General features: G+C 27.5%; 1 non-coding gene across 1 annotated transcript; it reads left to right on the forward strand.

Annotated features, from left to right (window-relative positions):
• The first annotated feature begins 1,668 nt into the window (after window positions 1-1,668).
• Window positions 1,669-1,742, forward strand: Phum_PHUM023690. The gene has a single exon. It is a non-coding gene; the product is annotated as a tRNA-Ile (tRNA).
• The last annotated feature ends 193 nt before the right edge of the window (window positions 1,743-1,935 follow it).

The following is a 1,935-nucleotide window of genomic DNA, read 5'->3' on the forward strand; positions in this document are numbered from 1 at the left end:
TCAACCTGTATTGTTTATTTTTCAGGTTCGGTTATTAAAAAAAGAAAACAAAAAAAAAATGGACGACATCGTCTTCAACATGGTCACTTTTCAAAACTCGTAAATATACAAAAATGGGAAAAATTTTTGGTGAGTAAATAAAACGACTGTTTTCATAAGATAAGTAAATGTTTCAAACGCCAACTTATAATCCGCCTGTGAGAATTTAATAAATTTTCCGGTAACATATATGACTAATTAATATTTATTTTAAAAAATTTAATATTATTATTATTTTACGATAATTAAAAAAAAAAAAATCGTCTGCTGTTTAAATGCGTCGATGACGGGTGAGTAGCGTGGCGGGGGGGGGGGGGAATGAGAGAGAAAAGAAAAATTTAACTAAATAATTCAATCGTGTAAAAGCTAATTAATCCAAAAAAACGCAAAAAAAATTAAATTATGAGTTTAAATAATAATAATAATAATAATTTGAGAATGCTTTAAAAACATATTGTGATGTCACGCGTATGACGTCACACGCTAAATTCAAATTTACAAAAAAAATTAAAAAACCCGCAAAAAAAAATTTTTTTTCTCAAGATTTTTCTTTCATTTCTTTTCCTTTTTTTTTTTTTAGTGGGATTGAGGTAGGGGGAAGGAGGGAAAACTTAAAACGCGAGCCTTTGTTTTTCTTTCCTTTTTTTCTTTTTTTAAATTAAAACTTTTAAAATGTTTTCTTGTTAAATTTTGCCCAAAGATAAAAGAAAAGAGAAAGAAAGAAAAAAAGAAGAAAACGGAAAGAAAATTAACTTAAAAAAAAAACATAGATCACATCTTGTTAAGGTAAATCTAATCCAAACCGCAAAAAAAAAATTTTTTTTCTTTTTCCCATCCCCCTCACCTCACCCCCTCACCTCACCCCCTCCCTCCCCATTCTTCCCACATTAAATAAAAGTACTTCTTCTTACATGACTTTGTATGTTGTTATCCTTCTTTTTTTCCTTTCTCCTACTACCATTTCCCTATTTTCTTTTTTTCTTTTTCCTTTTTTTTTTACTCTAACAAGTTAATATTACTCATATGCGGAAGAACGCAACCCGTACGCGTGCGTATTATCATTATTATCACTATTTTTATTATTATTTTTTTTTCTTCTTTTCTTTAAGAGATTTTTTTTAAAATGTATTTGCTGAATGCGTGAATGCGTGAGTGCTTTTGTAAATAAATAAATAAATAAAAAACGTGGCGTAAAAGAATCTCATAAAAAAATTAAATTTTTTTTTTTTTGATCGATTTCACACGTGACGTAATCAATCGGAAAATTACAAGCATAATGATAATAATTATAATTAATTTAAAATTTTCCTTTTTTTTCTTTTTTTTCGATACGAGGTTGTTGAACTTATTTAAATAAAAAAAGAAAACTTGAAATCGATTGGGAGTAAATTTTTTTTTTTTTTAATAATTAAAATGACGTCATATCCGTTTGTTGGTTTTTTTATGTCTGTGTGTGTGACGTTTTCATTACTTGCAATGGGTTGATAAGATTTTATTCTATTTATGATGTGAAAAAATTTTCTTACTAAAAGTCGTAAATTGTTTTCTCGCGTTTGTTTTGTTATCAGGGACGGAATTAACGGTTGGAAACAAACCAACTCGTCATGTAATCGCTGATTAATTAATCAAGGCCCATTAGCTCAGTTGGTTAGAGCGTCGTGCTAATAACGCGAAGGTCGTGGGTTCGATCCCCCCATGGGCCACATAAAAGTTTTTTTTTCTTATTTTTAATTTTTTTTAAATAAAAACTTTTTTGTTAAAGAAACGACGTGACGTCGACATTATTATTATTATCATTATTATTTTCATTATATTCTAATGCGAATAATAATTTTTAACTTTTTTAAATAATAATAATAATAATTTTTATTTATATTGTTTAATGATGAAGAAATA

This window comes from Pediculus humanus, genomic scaffold, assembly GCF_000006295.1.
Source record: "Pediculus humanus corporis 1103172107377 genomic scaffold, whole genome shotgun sequence".
NCBI classification, from domain to species: domain Eukaryota; kingdom Metazoa; phylum Arthropoda; class Insecta; order Psocodea; family Pediculidae; genus Pediculus; species Pediculus humanus.